The 22,768-nt window shown below is 38.5% G+C and overlaps 1 pseudogene; it reads right to left on the bottom strand.

Annotated features, from left to right (window-relative positions):
• Positions 1-14,399: 14,399 nt before the first annotated feature.
• On the bottom strand, positions 14,400-19,600 carry LOC132658747 (cAMP-regulated phosphoprotein 19-like; annotated as a pseudogene).
• Positions 19,601-22,768: the final 3,168 nt, after the last annotated feature.

Genomic DNA, 22,768 nt, shown 5'->3' with positions numbered 1-22,768 from the left:
AAAGGAAGACAATATTATCAATATGTTATTTCCTTTCAACTTGCCTAACATATGCAGTCTATCCCTACTCCAAATCTCAGCAAATTACTTTATGAATTTTGATAAGCTGAATCTAAAGTTACACAGAAAGGTAAAAGACACATAATAGCCAATACCACATTGAAGGAAAAGTTAGAGGGCTGACATTCATGACTTCAAGGAAGTCATGATTTAAAGCAAAATACATATGACAATATGGTATTGGGGAAAATAGACAAAGAAATCTGAGGAACAAAATAGAAAGCCCAGAAGTAGACACCATACTTATGGTCAACTTATCCTTGACAAATGAGCAGAGGTGATATAAAGGAGAAAAAAGAATTATAACAGTACTGGAACAATTAGATATACACATGCAAAAAAGAAAGAAAGAAAGAAAAGAATCTAGAAGCAGACATTATGTATTTCATAAAATTAAAATAAATTGTAGACAAATGTGAAATACAAAATTATAAAATTCTTAGAAGATAGTATGAGAAAACCTAAGCGATCATGTATGTTGATGCCCTTTTGGATATCAAATACATGATAGATAAAATAATTGACAAGCTGAACTTTGTTAAAATTAAAAACCTCTGCTCTACAAATGACACTATCCAGGATACAAGAAGATAAGACACAGATTAAGTAAGAATATTAGCAAAAGACACATTTTATAAACGATTATTATTCAAAATACACAAAGAATTCTTAAAACCAAACAATAAGAAAACAAACACCTTGATTAAAAAATAGACCAATAATGTTAACAGCTGACTAAGGATGATATACAGAGAGCTATAAGCATACAAAAAGATGCTACACATTGTATGTCACCAGGAAAATGGAAATTCAAAAAAAAATATGATGCCACTACACACCTTTTCAGTTCAGTTCAGTTCAATCACTCAGTCGTGTCTGACTCTTTGAGACCCCATGAACTGCAGCACGCAAGGCCTCCCTGGCCATCACCAACTCCCAGAGTTCACTCAAACTCACATCAATCGAGTCGGTGATCCCATCCAGATATCTCATCCTCTGTTGTCCCCTTCTCCTCCTGCCCTCAATCCCTCCCAGTATCAGAGTCTTTTCCAATGAGTCAACCCTTCGCATGAGGTGGGCAAAGTACTGGAGTTTCAGCTTCAGCATCAGTCCTTCCAATGAACACCCAGGACTGATCTTCTTCAGAAAGGACTCATTGGATCTCCTTGCAGTCCAAGGGACTCTCAAGAGTCTTCTCCAACACCACAGTTCAAAAGGATCCATTTTTCAGCACTCAGCTTTCTTCACAGTCCAGCTCTCACATTCATACATGACTACTGGAAAACCCATAGCCTTGACAAGACAGACCTTTGTTAGCAAAGTAATGTCTCTGCTTTTGAATATGCTATCTAGCTTGGTCATAACTTTCCTTCCAAGGAGTAAGCATCTTTTAATTTCATGGCTGTAATCACCATCTGCAGTGATTTTGGAGCCCCAAAAAATAAAGTCTGACACTGTTTCCACTGTTTCCCCATGTATTTCCCATGAAGTGATGGAACCAGATGCCATGATCTTCATTTTCTGAATGTTGAGCTTTAAGCCAACTTTTTCACTCTCCACTTTCACTTTCATCAAGAGGCTTTTTAGTTCCTCTTCACTTTCTGCCATAAGGGTGGTGTCATCTGCATATCTGAGGTTATTGATATTTTTCCCAGCAATCTTGATTCCAGCTTGTGATTCTTCCAGTCCAGTGTTTCTCAAGATGTACTCCGCATAGATGTTAAATAAGCAGGGTGACAATATACAGCCTTGACACACTCCTTTTCCTATTTGGAACCAGTCTGTTGTTCCATGTCCAGTTCTAACTGTTGCTTCCTGACCTGCATACAGATTTCTCAAGAGGCAGGTCAGGTGGTCTGGTATTCCCATCTCTTTCAGAATTTTCCACAGTTTCTTGTGATCCACAGAGTCAAAGGCTTTGGCATAGTGAATAAAGCAGAAATAGATGTTTTTCTGTAGCTCTCTTGCTTTTTCAATGTTCCAGTGGATGTTGGCAATTTGATCTCTGGTTCCTCTGCCTTTTCTAAAACCAGCTTGAACATCAGGGAGTTCACGGTTCATGTATTGCTGAAGCCTGGCTTGGAGAATTTTGAGCATTACTTTGCTAGCGTGTGAGATGAGTGCAATTGTGCAGTAGTTTGAGCATTCTTTGGCATTGCCTTTCTTTGGGATTGTAATGAAAACTGACCTTTTCCAGTCCTGTGACTGCTGCTGAGTTTTCCAAATTTGTTGGCATATTGTGTGCAGCACTTTCACAGCATCTCCCATCCAATAACAAATCAGTCATGAATACACACACACACACACACACACACACACACACATATATGGCAATGGCACCCCACTCCAGTACTCTTGCCTGGAAAATCCCATGGGCGGAGGAACCTGGTAGGCTGCAGCTCATGGGGTCACGAAGAGTTGGACACGACTGAGCGACTTCACTTTCACTTTTCACTTTCATGCATTGGAGAAGGAAATAGCAACCCACTCCAGTGTTCTTGCCTGGAGAGTCCCATTGACAGCGGAGCCTGGTGGGCTGCTGTCTATGGGGTCACACAGAGTCAGACACGACTGAAGCGACTTAGCAGCAGCATATATATATCCTCTCATTTTTGAGCATCTCTCCCTTCCCACCATCCCTCCCCTCTAGGTCATCAGAGAGCACCAGTCTGGGCTCAATGTGTTATATGGCAACTTCCCACTATTTTACACATCATAGTGCATATAGGTCGATGCTACTTTCTCAATTAGTCCCATCCTCACCTTCCCCCACTGTATCCAAAGTCTTTTCTCTACTACGTTCATCAGTACCTTTTTTCTAGATTCCATACATATATGCATTAATATATGATATTTGTTTTCCTCTTCCTGACTTACTTTACTCTGTATAAGCAGCTCTAGGTTCATCTACCTCGCTACAACTGACTCAAATTCATTCATTTCTATGGCTGACATTCCATTGTATATATATACACCACAACTTCTTTATCAATTATCTGTCAATGGACATCTAGGCTGCTTCCATGTCCTGGATATTGTAAACATTGCTGCAATGAACATTGGTATACATGTGTCTTTTAGAACTCTGTGTTTTTGTTTTTGTTTTTGTTTTTTTTTGTTTTTTAGTACATATGTCTTACAATTGTGGTTTTTCTTTTAGCATTGTGATTTTCTCAGGGCATATGTCCTGTTGTGGGATTGCTAGTAGATTTATTGCAAAGTTTTTTAACGGAATCAACATACTGTTTTTCGTAATGGCTGAATCAGTTTACATTCACACCAACAGTGCAGAAGGGTTCCCTTTTCTCCACATCCTCTCCAAAATTTATTTTGCATAGAATTTTTGATGATGGCCATTCTGGTGTGAGGCGATACCTCATTGTAGTTTTGATGTGTTTCTCTAATAGTGAGTGATACTAAGCATATTTTCATATGTTTATTGGCCATCTGTACATCTTCTTTGCAGAAACATCTGCTTAAGGCATCTGCCCTTTTTTAATTGGGTTTTTTTCTGATATTGAACTGTGTCATCTGCTTATATATTTTGGAGATTAATCTTTTGCAGTTTCTTTGTTTGCAATTATTTTCTTTTTTTAAATTTTACTTTATAATACTGTATTGGTTTTGCCATACATCAACATGAATCCAATTATTTTCTCATTACCTTTTGTTTATAGTTTCTTTTTCTGTGCAAAAGCTTTGAAGATTTAGTAGATCTCATTTGTTTATCTCTGGGTTTATTTCCATTAATCTAGGAGGTGGGTCAGAGAGAATCTTGCACTGATCTGTGTCAATAAGTGTACTACCTATGCTTTCCTCTATAATTTTTGGCTTTACATTTAAGTGGCTTCCCATGGCTTCCCTCATGGCTCAGATGGTAAAGAATCTGCCTGCAATGTGGGATATCTGGGTTCAACCCCTGGGTTGAGAAGATCCCATGGAGAAGGGAATGGCAACCCACTCCAGTATTCTTGCTTGGAGAATTCCATGGACAGAGGAGGCTGGTGGACTACAGTCCATAGTGTCTTAAAGACTTGGAAACTGAGCAACTAACAGTTTATCTTTAATACATTTTGAGTTTCTTTTTGTGTGTGGTGTTAGTAAGTGTTCTACTTTCATTCTTTTACACATAGCTGTCCAGTTTTCTCAACATCGCTTATTGAAGAGGCTGTCTTTTCTCCATTGTATATTCTTGTCTCCTTTGTCAAAGATAAGGTAGCCATATGTGCATGAGTTTATCTTTGCACTTTCTACTTTGTTCCATTGGTCCATATTTCTGTTTTTGTGCCAGTACCATACTATCTTAATGACAGTACCTTTGTAGAATATTTCAAAGTAAGTGAGTTTGATTCCTCCAGCTCCGTTTTTCTTTCTCAAATTGCTTTGGCTCTTTAGGGTCTTTTGTATTCATACAAATTTTGAAATTTTTTTGTTCTAGTTTGGTGAAAAATGCCATTGGTAATTTGATAAGGATTTCACTGATTTAGTAGATTGCTTTGGAGAGTATAGTCATCTTGACAGTATTGATTCTTCCAATCCAAGAACATGGTATATCGCCCCATCTGCTTGTATTGTTTGCATACAGATTGTTTTGTCTCTTTGAAAGTGAAAGTATTAGTCGTTCAGTCATGTCTGACTTTTTGTGACCCCATGGTCTGTAGCCTGCCAGGCTCCTCTGTCCATGGAATTCTCTAGGCAAGAATACTGGAGTGGGTTGGGTTGCCATTTCTTTCTCCAGGGGATCTTGCTGACCCAGGAATCAAACCTGGGTCTCCTGAATTGCAGGCAGATTCTTTACCATCTGAATCACTAGGGAAGGTTTACTCCTAATTATTTTATTCTTTATGTTCCAATGGTGAATGGGATTGTTTCTGTAGTTTCTTTCTGATTTTTCATTATTAGTGTATAGGAATGCAAGTAATTTCTATGTGTTAATTTTACATCCTGCAACTTTACTAAATTCATTGATTACCTCTAGCAGTTTTTTGGTGGCATTTTAGCATTTTCTATGTACAGAATCATGTCATCTGCAAAGAGTGAGAGTTTCACTTCTTTTCCAATATGGATTCCTTTTGTTTCTTTTTCTTCTCTGATTATTGTGGCTAGGACTTTCAAAACTATATTGAGTAAAAGTGGCAAAAGTGGGCATCCTTGTCTTGTTCCTGCCCTTAGAGGAAATGCTTTCAGTTTTTCACCATTGAGAATAATGTTTGCCATGTGTCATATATAGCCTTTATTATGTTGAGGTAGGTTCCTTCTATACTGATTTTCCGGAGAGGTTTTTTTGTTTCTTGTTTTTGTTTTTTGGTTTGTTTGTTTTTTGTTTTTGTTTGTTTGTTTACTTTATTTTGCTTTACAATACTGTATTGGTTTTGCCATACATTGATATGAATCCGCCACGGGTGTACATGAGTTCTCAATCCTGAAGCCCCCTCCCACCTCCCACCCCATATCATCTCTCTGGATCTTCCCCGTGCAACAGCCCCAAGCATCCTGTATCCTGTATCGAACATAGACTGGCAATTCATTTCTTACATGATAGTATACATGTTTCAATGCCATTCTCCCAAATCATCCCACCCTCTCCCTCTCCCACAGAGTTCAAAAGTCCGTTCTAAACATCTGTGTCTCTTTTGCTGTCTCGCATACAGGGTTATCATTACCATCTTTCTAAATTCCATATATATGTGTTAATATACTGTATTGGTGTTTTTCTTTCTGGCTTACTTCACTCTGTATAATCGGCTCCAGTTTCATCCACCTCAATAGAACCGATTCAAATGTATTCTTTTTAATGGCTGAGTAATACTCCATTGTGTATATATACCACAGCTTTCTTATCCATTCATCTGCTGATGGACATCTAGGTTGTTTCCATGCCCTGGCTATTATAAACAGTGCTGCGATGCTCATTGGGGTACACATGTCTCTTTCAATTCTGGTTTCCTCAGTGTGTATGCCCAGCAGTGGGATTGCTGGGTCATAAGGCAGTTCTATTTGCAATTTTTTAAGGAATCTCCACACTGTTCTCCATAGTGGCTGTACTAGTTTGCATTCCCACCAACAGTGTAAGAGGGTTCCCTTTTCTCCACACCCTCTCCAGCATTTATTGCTTGTAGACCTTTGGATCACAGCCATTCTGACTGGTGTGAAATGGTACCTCATTGTGGTTTTGATTTGCATTTCTCTGATAATGAGTGATGTTGAGCATCTTTTCATGTGTTTGTTAGCCATCCGTATGTCTTCCTTGGAGAAATGTCTATTTAGTTCTTTGGCCCATTTTTTGATTAGGTCGTTTATTTTTCTGGAATTGAGCTGTAGGCGTTGCTTGTATATTTTTGAGATTAGTTGTTTGTCACTTTCTTCATTTGCTATTATTTTCTCCCATTCCAAAGGCTGTCTTTTCACCTTGCTTATAGTTTCCTTTGTGGTGCAGAAGCTTTTAATTTTAATTAGATCACATTTGTTAATTTTTGCTTTTATTTCCAGTATTCTGGTGGGTAGATCATAGAGGATCCTGCTGTGATTTATGTCAGAGAGTGTTTTGCCTATGTTCTCCTCTAGGAGTTTTATAGCTTTGGTCTTACATTTAGATCTTTAATCCATTTTGAGTTTATTTTTGTGTATGGTGATAGAAAGTGATCTAGTTTCATTCTTTTACAAGTGGTTGACCAGTTTTCCCAGCACCGCTTAAAGAGATTGTCTTTAATCCATTGTATAGTCTTGCCTCCTTTGTCGAAGATAAGGTGTCTGGAGAGTTTTTTAATTGTAAATTGGTGTTGGATTTTGTTGAAAGCTTTCTCTTCATCTATTGAAATGATCATATGAATTTTATCTTTCAATTTGTTAATATGATGTATCACATTGATTTATTTGCATATATTGATTCCTTGTACCCCTGGGATAAACCCATTTTATCACGGTGTGTGATTCCTTTAATATGTTGTTGGATTCTGTTTTCTAGAACTTTGTCGAGATTTTAAAAATCTATGTTCATCATTGATATTGGCCTATAATTTTCTTTTTGTGATATCTTTGTCTGCTTTTGGTATCGGGGTGAGGGTGGCTTTGTAGAATGAATTTGGGAGTTTTCCTCCCTCTGCAATTTTTTTGGAACAGTTTGAGCAGGATAGTTGTTAGCTCTTGTCTAAATGTTTGATAGAATTCGCCATTGCAGCCATCTGGTCCTGGGCTCTTTGTTGGAAGATATTCTATCAGAGTTTCAATTTCAATGCTTGTGATTGGTCTGTTCATAGTTTCTACTTCTTATTAGTTCAGTCTTGGAAGTTTGTTCTTTTCCATTATTGGCATATAGTTGCTCACAATAGTCTTTTATGATCCTTTGTATTTCTATTGTATCTATTGCCACTTCTCCTTTTTCATTTCTAACTTTATTGATATGAGTCTTCTCCCTTTTTTTCTTGATGACTGGCTATGGCTTGTTAACTTTCTTTATCATCTCAAAGAACCACCTTTATTTTTATGGATATTTGCTATTGTTTCTTTTATTTCTATTTATTTCTGTTCTGATAGGTATTATTTCTTTCCTCCTGCTAACTTTGGGGTTTCTTTGTTCTTCTTTTTCTAGTTGCTTTAGATATAAGGTTAAATTGTTTATTTGATGTTTTGCTCATTTTTGAGGTAAATTTATATTGCTATAAACTTCCTTCTTACTACTGTTTTTACTTCATCCCATAGTTTTTGAGTTATCATGTTTTTATTTTCATTTGTTTCTAGATTTTTTTTAAATTTCCTCTTTGATTTCCTCAGTGACCTCTTGGCTATAAAGTACTGTATTGTTTAGCTTTCATGTGTTTGTGTTTTACAGTCCTTTTCCTGTAATTGATATCTAATTTTATAGCATTGTGGCCTGAAAAAAGGCTTGATACAATTTCAGTATTCTAAAAGTTAACCAATGTTTGTTTTCTGATCCAAAATGTGATCTATCCTGAAGAATGGTCTACATGCTCTTGAGAAAAAAACTGTATTCTGCTGTTTGGATATGGAATGTCCTATAGATACCAATTAATTCTATCTTGTCCAATGTGTCATTTAAGGATTGTGATTCCTTATTAATATTCTGTCCAGATGATTTATCCATTGGTGTGACTGGAGTGTTAAAATCCCCCATTATTATTGTATTACCCCTTAATGGTGGTTAGCATTTGCATTATGTATTGAGGTGCTCCTATGATGGGTGCATAAATATTTATAATCATTATATCTCCTTCTTGATACCTTGATCATTATGTAGTGTCCTTCCTTGTTTCTTGTAACAGTCTTCATTTGAAAGTTTATTTTATCTGATATAAATGTTGGTGTTCCCGCTATCCTTTGATGTCTATTTGTGTGGAATATCTTTTTCTAGCCCCTCACTTTAAGTCTGCTTGTATCTGTTGAAATGAAGTTGGTCTCTAATAGACAGCACATATAAGGGCCTTGTTTTGTATCCATTTGGCCAGTCTGTATCTTGGTTGGAGAATTTAATACATTTACATTTAAGGTAATTGGTATGTGTGATCCTATAATCATTTACTTCATTGATTTGGATTTGTTTTTGTAGGTCTTTTCCTTTTCTTGTTTCCTGTCTAGAACTTTATAGAGAAGTTCCTCTTGCATTTGTTATAGAGCTGGTTTGGTGCTGAATTCTCTTATTTTTTTTTTTCTTATTTATAAAGCTTTTGATTTCTCTGTCAAATCTGAATGACATCTTTTCTGGGTAGAGTAGTCTTCATTTTAGGTTTTTTATTTTTTATTTTTTTTCATCATTTTAAGTATAGCCTGCCATTCCCTTCTTGCTGTTTCTGCTGAAAAATCAGCTGTTAACTTTATGGGGATTCCCTTGTATGTTATTTGTTGGTTTTCCCTTGCTTCTTTTAGTAATTGTTCTCTGTGTTTAATTTTTGTTAATTTGATCAGTGTGTCTTGGCCTGTTCCTTTCTGGGTTTATTTTGTATGAGACTTTCTGGGCTTCCTGGACTTGGCTGGGCATTTCCTTCCCTATGTTAGAGAAGTTTTTGACTATAATCTCCTCAAATATTTTTTCATGCCCTTTGTTTTCCTCTTATTTTTCTGCAATCCCTATAATTCAAATGTTGGTGCACTTAATGTCCCCAATATATCTGAGACTGTTCTAATTTCTTTTCAGTGTTGTTTCTTTATTCTGCTCTCCTTCAGTTATTTCCACAATTCCATTTTCCAGTTGAATTATCCATTCTCTTGCATTGGTTAATCCTCTATTGTATTCCTCTACTGCATTTTTATTTCAGTTTTTATGTTGTTCATTGTTCTTTATTTCTTCTAGGTTCTTGTTAAATCTCTTCCATCTTCTCAATCCATGCCTCCAGTCTATTTATCAGTGCAATGGCACCCCACTCCAGTACACTTGCCTGGAAAATCCCATGGATGGAGGAGCCTGCTAGGCTGCAGTCCATGGGGTCGCGAAGAGTCGAGCACGACTGAGTGACTTCACTTTCACTTTTCACTTTCATGCATCGGAGAAGGAAATGGCAACCCACTCCAGTGTTCTTGCTTGGAAAATCCCAGGGATGGCGGAGCCTGGTGGGCTGCTGTCTATGGGGTCGCACAGAGTTGAACACGACTGAAGCGACTTAGCAGCAGCAGTACTTTATTTTTGATGTTTTGGATCTTTCCCATCATTACTCTGAATTATTTTTCATGTTCAGTTCAGATGCTCAGCTGAGTCCAACTCTTTGTGACCCCATGGACTGCAGTACACCAGGCCTCCTTGTCCATCACCAACTCCCAGAGTTTACTCAAACTCATGTCCATTGAGTTGGTGATGCTATCCAACCATCTCATCCTCTGCCGTCCCCTTCTTCACTCACCTTCAATCTTTCCCAGCATCAGGGTCTTTTCAAATAAGTCAGTTCTTCACATCAGGTAGGCAAAGTATTGGACTTTCAGCTTCAACATCAGTCCTTCCAATGAATATTCAGGACTGATTTACTTTAGATTGGACTGGTTGGATCTCCTTGTAGCCCAAGGGACTCTCAAGAGTCTTCTCCAACACCACAGTTCAAAAGCATCAATTCTATGGGGCTCAGCTTTCTTTATAGTCCACCTCTCACATCCATACATGACTACTGGAAAAACCATAGCTTTGACTAGATGGACCTTTGTTGGCAAAGTAATGCCTCTGCTTTTTAATATGCTGTCCAAGTTGGTCATAACTTTCCTTCCAAGGACTAAGCATTTTTTTAATTTCATGGCTGCAGTCACCATCTGCAGTGATTTTGTAAACCCCCCTCCCCAAAATAAAGTCTGTCACTGTTTCCCCATCTATTTCCCATGAAGTGATGGGAACAGATGGCATAATCTTAGTTTTCTGAATGTTGAGTTTTAAGCCAACTTTTCACTTTCATCAAGAGGCTCTTTAGTTCTTCTTTGCTTTCTTACATAAGGGTGATGTCATTTGCATATCTGAGGTTATTGATATTTCTCCCAGCAATCTGGAATCCAGCTTGTGCTTCATCCAGCCCAGCGTTTCTCATGATGAACTCTGCATATAAGTTAAATAAGCAGGGTGACAATATGCGGCCTTAACATACTCCTTTCCCTATTTGGAACCAGTCTGTTGTTTCATGTCCAGTTCTAACTGTTGATTCCTGACCACGTAGACTGTCTATTTTGTCTTCATTTATTTGGACCAGTGTGTTTTTACCATGCTCCTTCATTTGCTGCATGTTTCTCTGTCTTTTCATTTTGTTTAATTTACTGTTTCTGGGACCTCCTTTCCACAGGCTGCAAATTTTAGTTCCTCTTAGTTATGTAGTCTTCCCCCAGTGGATAGGGTTGGGCCAGTGCTTGGTAAAGTTTTCCTGGTTAGGGGTTCTTGTGCCTATATTCTGGAGGTTGAAGTTGGATCTTGTATCTCTAAAAGACAGTTTTGTGCAGCCTATTTCCTAATGGGAAGGGCTGTGGAAAGTGTTTTGCTAGCTGTTTGGCACAAAGCATTCAACAGTGAAGCTGGCTGGCCTTTGGTTGGTCCAGTTCTCAGTGTTGAGAGGCAGGCCTTTGGGAGATTTCTCACTACTTAGTATTTCATGGGGTCAGGAGTTCTCTGATGGTCCAACCTCTTGGACTCAGTCTGTCCAAAAGTCTGTTCTTTATATGTGTGTCTCTTTTGCTGTCTTCCATATAGGGTCATTGTTGCCATCTTTCAAAATTCCATATATATGTGTTAATATACAGTATTTGTCTTTATCTTTCTGACTTACTTCACCTGTATAATAGGCTCCAATTTCATCCACTTCATTAGGACTGACTCAAATGTGTTCCTTTTGATAGCTGGCTAGTATTCCATTGTGTATATATAATACAACTTCCTTACCCATTTATCTGCTGATGGACATCTAGGCTGTTTCAATGTCCGAGCTATTGTAAATATGCTTCAATGAACATAGGGGTATGTGTGTCTCTTTCTATTCTTGTTTCCTTGGGGTATATGCCCAGCAGGGGGATCATTGGGTCATTTGGCAGTTCTTTTCCCAGTTTTTAAGGAATCTCCACACTGTTCTCCATAGTGGCTGTACTAGTTTGCATTCCCACCAACAGTGTAAGAGGGTTCCCTTTTCTCCACACCCTCTCCGGCATTTATTGTTTGTAGACTTTTTGATTTTGGCCATTCTGACCAGAATGAGATGGTGCTTCATTGCGGTTTTGATTTGCATTTCTCTAACTTACATGCAGAGTACATCATGAGAAACGCTGGACTGGAAGAAACACAAGATGGAATCAAGATTGCTGGGAGAAATATCAATAACCTCAGATATGCAGATGATACTACTCTTATGGCAGAAAGTGAAAGTGAACTAAAAAGCCTCTTGACGAAAGTGAAAGAGGAGAGTGAAAAAGTTGGCTTAAAGCTCAACATTCAGAAAATGAAGATCATGGCATCTGGTCCCATCACTTCATGGGAAATACATTGGGAAACAGTGGAAACAGTGTCAGACTTTATTTGGGGGGGGGGCTCCAAAATCACTGCAGATGGTGACTGCAGCCATGAAATTAAAAGATGCTTACTCCTTGGAAGAAAAGTTATGACCAACCTAGACAGCATATTCAAAAGCAGAGACATTAGTTTGCCGACTAAAGTCCGTCTAGTCAAGGCTATGGTTTTTCCAGTGGTCATGCATGGATGTGAGAGTTGGACTGTGAAGAAGGCTGAGCGCCGAAGAATTGATGCTTTTGAACTGTGGTGTTGGAGAAGACTCTTGAGAGTCCCTTGGACTCCAAGGAAATCCAACCAGTCCATTCTGAAGGAGATTAGCCCTGGGATTTCTTTGGAAGGAATGATGCTAAAGCTGAAACTCCAGTACTTTGGCCACCTCATGTGAAGAGTTGACTCATTGGAAAAGACTTTGGTGTTGGGAGGGATTGGGAGCAGGAGGAGAAGGGGACAACAGAGGATGAGACGGCTGGATGGCATCACTGACTCAACGGACATGAATCTGAGTGAACTCCGGGAGTTAGTGATGGACAGGGAGGCCTGGCATGCTGTGATTCATGGGGTCGCAAAGAGTCAGATGCGACTGAGCGACTGAACTGAACTGAACTGAACTGAACAATGAGTGATGTTGAGCATCTTTTCATCCCTCCCTCTTCACAGCACAACTGAGCAAGTGAGCCTGAATAAGTGGCTACTTTTGACCCCTCATGTCAGGGTAGAAATAAGATACTGAAGAGACTTGCAAACAGAGGAAGCCAAAATAAGCAAAGAAGGGGGAACCACCCTGAAAGTGGCAGGTGCAACAGTTTAAAACCCCATAGTTAAGCTGAGACTGTGCATTTGAGGATGTATTTTTCTAAGAATTTGTCAGTTTCTTCCAGGTTTTAATTTTATTGGCATATAGTTGCTTGTACTACTTTCTTATGATCCTTTGTATTTCTGTTGTGTCAGTTGCAATGTCTCTGTTTACATTTCTTTTTTTCCAATAGGAATTATGTAGATATTTATTTTTGTGTATTTCACAGGTATAATTTTAGAAGAATTATTTGACAATTTTCAGCTTTAATTGCAAAGTCTATAGACATGTTCAGCAAAAAGATTCTTTTATTCTTGGCCCTTTTAATACAGTGTCCCATTGCATCTGTCTACTTTGCTATATTTAAGATGGATAACAAAAGGGACCTACTGTATGGCACATTTAACTGTGGATAATGTTATGTAGCAGCCTGTATGGGAGGGGAATTTGGGGGAAAGTGGATACACGTATATTTATTGCTGAATCCCTTTTTTGTTCACCTGAAACTATCATAACATTGTTAAGGCTAAACCCCAATACAAAATAAAAAGTTTAAAATAACAAATAAGAGATGCAGTCACAGATTCAAGGGCTTATTTACAAAATTAGATTTTTCTTCCAAATGCTGTTTAGTTGATCAATAACATATTACAAAGATAGTTAATGGTTTTCATGACCATCAGTGATTTCCAGAATAAAATCCATTAGTCTACCTATTAAGAGGCAGAAATTAGTAAAATAGTATTAAAATCAGGGTTTTTATCCTTTGAATAACAATTCCAGAATAAGACTTCTTTGATTCCAATTTTATAAGGTGTGATGTGGTGTCAGAGGTAGAAAGAATATGAGGGAAGACTGGCAGTGCACTCTGAATTGCAGAATTAGGACAGTGGTTCAAATCTGTCCTTGTCCAGATAAAGATACTGTTATAAAAAATTTTTTAAATGGTTCCTTGCATGTGTGCATGCCAAGTCACTTCAGTCATGTCTGATTCTGAACCCCTATGGACTGTAACCTGACAGGCTCCTCTGTCCATGGGATTCTCCAGGCAAGAATACTGGAGTGGGTTTCCCTGACCTCCTCCAGGTGATCTTCTCGACCCAGGTATTGAACACGCATCTCTTATGTCTCCTGCATTGGCAGTTCTTTACCACTAGTGCCAACTGGAAAGCCCAAAATACATGCTTAAGTATGGTATACTGGAAAGGACATTAAAGGATTGATAATTCATCAGCCTCAAATACCATTTAATAAATGCCATCAGGGGCCTTAATAAACAAGCAGGGATGACAACAGGATGGGGGAAGTGAAGTAAAATGAGGTAAAAAAGTAAAATGAAAAATGGAAGTAATGTGTCTGAATGTTAGGGAATGTGAAAAGCCCACAACAGAAACTGTTTTAGTTGCCACTTGGTCATGCCCATCCTTCCTATAGAATACCTATCCCTGGATCACCAAACACCAAGTTTGCAGCACAGTCCAAGTAGAGTTCACATTTAAGTGTTTGATAAAATTTGAGTAATTTGGATTGAGAAAGAATACATATCTGGTTTAGTAAATGTATCAATAAATATTCAGAGGTATAGTTTTATTGCATCAAGTAAAAAGAGCAGCAAATTTCCAGTGAAGTAACAACAAGTAGAGGCTTTGGTGAACATTTATAACTTATTTTTAGGTGGGAAGCACAATAATTTTGAATAACTTGTAAATAGACTGCAAGCATGCTCCTTCTAGTTCATCAGAACAGTCATTCCTTACTATCTCAACAAGCCAATAAATATAATTATTTTAGTCAGATGTAGCCTTTAAAAATGAAATGTTTCTCGGAACTGTACTATCAAACAGGAGCTACTGGATATGAAACAGGTAATTTATTTTTATCTGGTTTTAATGAAGTATTTATCTCCAACTTATTTACGCCAACATTCATTTATAATAAAGACAATGATTCAAATCGGCCCTTTCTCAAACCACAATATGAAACCATAGAAAGGTTTAATTAAGTTCAGCTTAGTCAAAAGTATCAAGCAATGGTGAAACAATCTGCAAATATGTCTTCAATGAACTGAGCTTCTAAACAGAACAAAAACAGAAAAGTGAAAAACCCCTACCCTAATCACCAATAATGAAGGCTAAGCAATTAATCATACCTACGAGTCCTACATGGCAGGTCTTTCCTGATGGAAAGTACTGAGATTTCAATCATTATGACTTTACAGAAGGCAGGTTGGCTTAATGAGAAAATTTACCTTTAATAAAAAGACAATATTTTATTAATGAGGAAATTTGCTTTTAATAAAAGACAGTATTTTATTTTGGGTACTTAGTATTTCACAGATCTGCAACAAATTTTGAAGTAGATAAATATAAGCATTTATTATACAAGCTAATACCTCCCTGATCAGGGCATCCCTGATAGCTCAGTTGGTAAAGAAACCACCTGCAATGCAGAAGACCCTGGTTTGATTCCTGGCTTGGGAAGATCCTCTGAAGAAGGGATAGGCTACCCACTCCAGTATTCTTGCCTGGAGAATTCTGTGGACTGTATAGTCTATGGGGCCGCAGAGTTGGACTTAACTGAATGACTTTCACTTGATACAAGCTAAAATTCAGATAGCAATTACATCACTTGTTGCAAACTATAGCAGGAATCCTATCATAATCAAGAATAACATGATCTGATCTTTCAGGTTAATCTCTGACATATGTGTGAATTTAATGATGATTGTTTGCAAATAGTCATTAAAAAACCTACTAGATATTACCAAAATTCTACTTTGGGGTATTTTGCAATTCTTAAATCAATCCCACAATGATTATACATACTTTGATATAACCTACTCACTCCCATTACAAATCTGTTTATATATATAATTAATCTTTATAACAAATTAGCACATTATTGATTTTGTTGTTTTCTGCTTTGGGAGTGAATGGCTCAGAAAGACAATCAGCAAGCTTTTCTCAGAGTGCTAGGCAGCCTTTAAGTGCAGGTGCTATGCTTAATGCACCGTTTATGGTAATTTGGGGTCATAGGAAAGCAGGTGTACAAATGAAGCCAAGATCTAGAAAAGATGCCTGGATCCAAAAGAGATGGCAGTCTTGCACAAGTCAAAGATGAAGAAAAAAATATATCATCTCAGGCTACAGATCCTCAGCGTCATGCTACAGTACCACAGCTTATGGGCAGAGCTCTGAAAGAGCAGTAGATTTGTCCCAGCAAAGTGTTAAAGTTCTAACTAGATAAATGACAAGTAAAATTATATTTACATTTTATTGAAATGGCGTCTATAGAAGAAAAATATCTAAATATGAACTATCTGTTCCACATATCATGTAAATTGCTCTAATTGTCACAAGCCTAATTCACTTAGTTCACTATAATTACTTAAAATTAATCTTATCATAACTAGGTTTCTGGGCCAGTCTTTTCAAATATTTGTTTCATTATAAATTTATTTTTACTTAAACAACTGTCAATTAGTAATAATACAGGATTAAGAGTAGTTAACAACTGAGAAATCATTGTGTTAGAAAATACAGCATTCAAGAGTAAAATTATAGATACATATGTTTCTGAATAGACTGAACAGCACAGCCCAACACAATTTGAGTCAAAGAAGCAAGAGAAAAAAAGAAAGGCCACAGGAAGCAAATTATTTTATTCTGTATGTATGCATAGTCACTCAGTGGTGTCCAACTCTTTGACCACATGGACTGCAGCCTGAAAGGCTCCTCTGTCCATGGGGATTCTCCAGGCAAGGATACTGGAGTGGGTTGCCATGCCCTTCCTCCAGGGGATCTTCCCAACCCAGGGATTGAACTTAGGTCTCCTGCATTGTAAGTAGATTCTTTACCGACTGAGCCACCAGAGAAGACATTTTATTCTAATGTCCCTCAAATTGACTATGGAAGTAAAAAGTTTCTACATTAAAAAACATTTATATAAATTACATGAATTTAATTGTCATAAAAGTCAAATATATTCTGCATAGGACAAAAGGCATGTACAAGAAACATAACATAGTTGTGGAATGTCATGAATATTAGTAACAAATGAAAAATTAAGTATATGACAGACTGAGCAATTACCGACTCAATGGACACACAAATTTGAGCAAATTCCAGGAGATAGTTAAGGACAGGGAAACCTGGCATGCTGTAGTCCATGGGGTCACAAAGAGTTGAAAACCACTTAGTGACTAAATAACAACAAGACTGAGCAAACATTTCAGTTTGGTGTTCTATAACTCCAAGACTATAAACTACTCTTGAGAGCGTTAGCAGGTAGTAAGGCCAGAGGTCCCCAAGTCACGGGAGGAAATAAACTGCAAGTGTCAGGCAGACTTTTTTTTCCCCCTTCTTTGTTGAGGAAGCCAGTTCTACCTAAGATTAACCTCTTTTTTTTTCCTTAAATCTTGGGCTGCTAGCTTTGATGTGACATCACTTGGTCGTATCCAACTCTTTGTGACCCCATGAACTGTAGCCTACCGGGCTCCTCCATCCATGGGATTTTCCAGGCAAGAGTACTGGAGTGGGTTGCCATTTCCTTCTCCAGATGATCTTCCCGACCCAGGGATTGATCCCGGGTCTCCCACATTGTAGGCAGATGCTTTACCGTCTGAGCTACAAGGGAAGCCCTTGACTCAGCAAACCAATATTCATTTCAATTGTTTTATGGCCGAGTATGACACATCTTTTGTCATTCTAGCTCAACAATGCATATTGTGGGATTGGGGCCTGATGAAACTCCCTCAGTCTTGAGGTGTCTCTCTTATCTGATTAGGAGTTCACTGCAGTCTTCAGTCCATGTGGTTGCAAAGATCCGGACGTGAATGAGCAACTTTCACTCACTCCCTAACAGACATAAAACACCTTGCTAAAGACTAGCAAGTGGGCACTCTTTCTGTCCCCTCCTTATGTCTATGTTGGAAGCTTTCCCTATCTCTATTGTAATGTAATAAAACGTTGCTACACAAAAATCTCTGAGTAGTCAATCTTTGTCTCTGGCCCCAGATCAAAACCGTCTCCTCTGGGGGTCATGAATCCTGGCATAGCACACGGCTCACAAACCACAACCTTTCTATCTTACTATATATAAATGACAAATGACATAGAGAGTTTTGTATAGGAATTCTTGTGCTTCTGGTTGGCACATCATCTACTCTTTAATATGTGAAATTAATACAGACAGTTGTGACAAGCTGTGAAAAAAAATGTACTTACAAAAGTGGTACAAAAGTGGCACAAAAGTGAACTCAACAGTTAATGCACATGTACACCTCACATCTTCAACAACAATAGGTATTTTAACACTACAGAACTTAATAAGAATATTAGCTTCAACAGTAGCTGTTAAGCACCAGAGTCACATAAGTTACAACAGAATGGACAAATATTGCCTGAGTAACACTCTACTGTTAAAGCTGAAACAGAGTTAAGGCCATTATAGTTCAAGCACAGGATACAAATCTTTTGGAGTCATGTCTGTATTTGAAATATGTGACTTTTCTTCAAACTTGTGGTCTTAAATTTCTGTTTTACAAAATCCAAAAGGAAAATTTAGAAGAAATCAATACAGTAGAGGTTATATTAAATAAGCTGCTGCTGCTGCTGCTGCTGCTAAGTCACTTCAGTCGTGTCCAACTCTGTGTGATCCCACAGACGGCAGCCCACTAGGCTCCTCTGTCCCTGGGATTCTCCAGGCAAGAATATTGGAGTGGGGTGCCATTTCCTTCTCCAATGCATGAAAGTGAAAAGTAAAAGTGAAGTCACTCAGTCGTGTCTGACTCTTTGTGACCCCATGGACTGCAGCCTACCAGGCTCCTCAGTCCATGGGATTTTCCAGGCAAGAGTACTGCAGTGGGGTGCCATTGCATTCTCCAATATTAAATAAAAGTAACATATAAAGCTATAATTTAATGAATTAAAGAAAGCCAAAACATTAAAATTGTAAAACTTGTTGGAACCAGTGCTACACTAGGAGTTAGGTAATACATACAATTATTTTCAAGTAGATTACTTTACTTTGCTCTAACATGTTCTTTTCACCAGTGCACTGTTAGACTAGTAAAAACTCTACATAAGTATTAGTGTATTCCCTTACCAGGGCTTCCCTGGTAACTCAGTCAGTAAAGAATTTGCCTGGAGTGCAGGAGACCTGGGTTTGATCCCTGGATTGGGAAGATCCCCTGGAAAAGGAAATGGCAACCCACTCCAGTATTCTTGCCTGGAAAATCCTATAGACTGAGGAGCTTGTTGGGCTACAGTCAATGGGGTCGCAGAAGTCAGACACAACTTAGCAACTAAACCACATCCCCTTACAAGAGCAGCACACACTACTGCTACCTGCGAAGTTATCACTCTTGAATGACTTAGTGAGTGAAAGTAAATAAAAAGCAGAGAAGTCATATATTAAGGGGAAATAATGGGAATTACAAGACACATGCAGTTCAACTCTTTTAATCAACCAGCCAGTTTGCTAACAAGAGATGATTACCATTGAGGAAGGTTGTATGGAGTGGGAATGTGGTCACCAGTGACCTCTGTCTTATCTGTGGCTGTGATATAGCCATAGTGTAATTCCAAGAATCAAAATATTTTTTGCCCTTTCAGAAATCATTTCCTTAAAAAATCTGAACCTCTAGGTTTTTGTCTCAGATGAGGATACCTTGCTTTTAATTTTGTTTCTTCAGCTTTCTTTGGACTAGTCACTTTATCTTCCATTTCTTTCTGCTCCTCCATGGAGGCTGTCCCAGGGACTTCCATGAACATACTTCTCACTATGTGGAGGAGACACCAGAAAGAGAAGCAGTTACCAGGTAACCAAGGCTGCCCAGCTGCCTGGTTGCCTCAAGTCTGCTAGACTCCCACCCAACTCCCCAAGCATTTGACTGGGCCACCTCTACCCACCTCCATTTTCATTTCTAATTTTAATGATTTGAGTCCTTTCTCTTCTTTTCTTGATGAGTCTGGCTATCAATTTTGTTTAGTTTAATGAGTGGGTAGCCATTTCCTTCTCCAGGGGATCGTCCTGATGCAAGGATCAAACCCAAGTTTCTTGCATTGCAGGTATACTCTTTACTGTTTGAGCCACAAGAGAAGCCCAACCAGCTTTTAGTTGTATTGATTTTTGCCGTTATTTTCTTCACTTCTATTTCATTTATTTCTGCTCTTATTTTCCTCTTTCCTTCTACTAATGTTGGATTTTGTTTGATCTTTATTCTCTGAGAGCTTTAGGTGTAAGATTGTTGTTGTTCTTCAGTCACAAAGTCATGTCTGACTCTGCGACCCCATGAGCTGCAGCACGCCAGACTTCCCTGTCCTTCACAATCTCCCTGAGTTGCTCAAACTCATCTCCATTGAGTCAGTGATGTGATCCAATCATCTCTTATCTTCTGTTGCCCCCTTCTCCTCCTGCCCTCAATATTTCCCAGCATTAAGGTCTTTTCAAGTGAATCAGCTCTTTGCAGTGGTCAGGGCAAAGAAATAGAGGAAAACAATAGAGTGAGAAAGACTAGACATCTCTTCAAGGAAATTAGAGAGACCAAGGGAACATTTCATGCAAAGATGGGCACAATAAAGGACATAAATGGTATGGACCTAACAGAAGCAGAAGATATTAAGATGACGTGGCAAGAATACACAGAACTATACAAAAAAGATCTTCATGACCTAGATAAACAGGATGGTGTGATCACCCACCTAGAACCAGACATCCTGGAATGCAAAGTCAAGTGGGCCTTGGAAGTATCACTATGAACAAAGCTGGTGGAAGTGATGGAATTCCAGTTGAACTATTTCAAATCCTAAAAGATGATGCTGTGAAACTGCTGCACTCAACATGCCAACAAATTTGGGAAACTCAGCAGTGGCCACAGGGCTGGAAAAGGTCAGTTTTCATTCCAATCCCAAAGAATGGCAATGCCAAATAATGTTCAAACTACTGCATAATTACACTCATCTCACACGCTAGCAAAGTAATGCTCAAAATTCTCCAAGCCAGGCTTCAGCAGTATGTGAACCATGAACTTCCAGATGTTCAAGCTGGATTTAGAAAAGCCAGAGGAAGCAGAGATCAAATTGCCAATATCCGTTGGATCATCAAAAAAGCAAGAGAGTTCCAAAAAAACATCTATTTCTGCTCTATTGACTATGCCAAAGCCTTTGACTGTGTGGATCACAATAAACTGTGGAAAATTCTGAAAGAGATGGGAATACCAGACCACCTGACCTGCCTCCTGAGAAATCTGTATGCAGGTCAAGAAGCAATAGTTAGAACTAGACATGAAACAACACACTGGTTCCAAACTGGGAAAGGATTACGTGAAGGCTGTATATTGTCACTGTACTTATTTAACTTACATTCAGAGTACATCATGAAAAATGCTGGATTGGATGAAGCACAAGCTGAAATAAAGATTGCTGGGAGAAATATCAATAACCTCAGATATGCAGATGACACCATCCTTATGGGAGAAAGCAAAGAAGAACTAAAGAGCCTCTTGGTGAAAGTGAAAGAGGAGAGTGAAAAACTTGGCTAAAAATTCAACATTCAAAAAACTAAGATCATGGCATGTGGCCCCACCACTTCATGGAAAATAGATGGAGAAACAATGGAAACAATGACATATTTATTTGGGGGGGGGGTTCCAAAATCACTGCAGATGGTGACTGCAGCCTTGAAATTAAAAGATGCTTGCTCTTTGGAAAGAAAAGCTATGACCAAACTAGACAGCATATTAAAAAGCAGAGACATTACTTTGCCAACAAAGGTCCATCTAGTCAAAGCTATGGTTTTTCCAGTAGTCATGTATGGATGTGAGAGTTGGACTATAAAGAAAGCTGAGCACCGAAGAATTAATGCTTTTGGACGGTGGTGTTGGAGAAGACTTTTGAGAGTCCTTTGGACTGCAAGGAGATCCAACCAGTCCATCCTACAGTAAATCAACCTTGAATATTCATTGTAAGGACTGATGCTGAAGCTGAAACTCAAATCGTTTGGCCACCTGATGTGAAGAACTGACTCATCTGAAAAGATGAGGTTCCAGCTATCTAGGAAATGCACATCTCGTGTTGGAGGGTCACTTCCTATGCCACAGACAAAAATACAACTTGGAGGAGCACAAGTTATTGCTCCTCCAAGTATTGATAATATCTTCATTTTTAGAGAGTGCAGATATTACTTTTTACACCCAAGGGTGGGATCCATTGCAAGCTTTTCATATTCCATTAACATGATTCAGTTCAGTTCAGTCAGTCAGTCTGGTCCGAGTCTTTGTGACCCCATGGACTGCAGCATGCTGTGCTTCCTTGTCCAGCACCAACTCCCAACTCAAGTTTGAGACTGTACAAACTCATGATGATCAAGTCGGTGATGCCATTTAACCATATCATCCTGTGTCGTCCCCTTCTCCTCCTGCCTTCAATCTTTCCCAGCATAAAGGTCTTTTCTAATGAGCCGGCTCTTCACATCAGGTAGTAAAAGTACTGCAGCTTCAGCTTTAGCATTAATCCTTTCAATGAACATTCAGGACTGATTTCCTTTAGGATTCACTGGTTTGATCTCCTTGCAGTCCAGGGGACTCTCAAGAGTCTTCTCCAACACCACAGTTCAAAAAAAACATTATTTGGCATTCAGCCTTCTTTATGGTCCAACTTTCACAGCCATACATGACTACTGGAAAAACCATAGCTTTGGCTATACTGACCTTTATCAGAAAAGTAATGCCTCTGCTTTTTTAATATGCTGTTTAGGTTTGTCAAAACTTTTCTTCCAAGCAGCAAACCTCTTTTAATTTCATGGTTGCAGTCATCATCTGCAGTAATTTTAGAGGTCCCCCAAAATAAAGTTTCTCACTGTTTCCATTGTTTCCTCATCTATTTTCCATGAAGTGATGTGACCAGATGCCATGATCTTAGTTTTTTGAATGCTGTTTTAAG

This window comes from Ovis aries, chromosome X, assembly GCF_016772045.2.
Source record: "Ovis aries strain OAR_USU_Benz2616 breed Rambouillet chromosome X, ARS-UI_Ramb_v3.0, whole genome shotgun sequence".
NCBI lineage: Eukaryota > Metazoa > Chordata > Mammalia > Artiodactyla > Bovidae > Ovis > Ovis aries.
This window is presented reverse-complemented; position numbering and strand designations above follow the sequence as displayed.